Genomic DNA, 658 nt, shown 5'->3' on the forward strand with positions numbered 1-658 from the left:
TGCGCATGTAGGTGACAGCCGCTCCCTGTTCGTGCCCCAATCTGGCCAAGGGCTTCTGGGCAGGCCTTGTCTCGTCCCGATGCCTCGGTGCCCGCCCCCCCCCCCCCGTCAGCTCCGACCGTAAGGGGACTGATGATTCTGGGGCTCGGGGCGTCTGCCTCCCTGCGCCTCCATCACCCCCTCCTCACCGCCATCCACGTGTGCCTCCTCCCCCCGCCCCCCGCCCCTGGCCCGGGGCTGCCCCATTCATGGCGCATCACCTCCCTCCTGTCGCCCCTTCACCCCCCCGGGGCAGCCCCACACGGGCCGCCATTGCTTTCGCCTTTGTGTCTCCGGTTCTTAGCGCCGTGCTTGGCACGTTTGCCCAATTCTTCTGACCTCATTTGGGGTTCTCTTGGCAGAGACACCGGAGCGGTTTGTCATGTCCTTCTCCGGCTCATTTTACAAATGAGGAAACCGAGGCCAACGGGGTGAAGTGACTTGTCTAGGGTCACACAGCTAGTCGGTGTCTGAGGCCCGATATCCGGGCCTAAAACCCCAACCCCGCGCACACGTCGCCCTAGCAGCCGGACTACAATTCCCATGAGAAATTGCGCGGCAAAGTCCCGGGGCCGGTCCCAAGGGGCGCGCTTCCTTACGTCACTTCCGTTTTCTGTTC

Source organism: Dromiciops gliroides, chromosome 3 (genome assembly GCF_019393635.1).
Source record: "Dromiciops gliroides isolate mDroGli1 chromosome 3, mDroGli1.pri, whole genome shotgun sequence".
NCBI classification, from domain to species: Eukaryota; Metazoa; Chordata; class Mammalia; order Microbiotheria; family Microbiotheriidae; genus Dromiciops; species Dromiciops gliroides.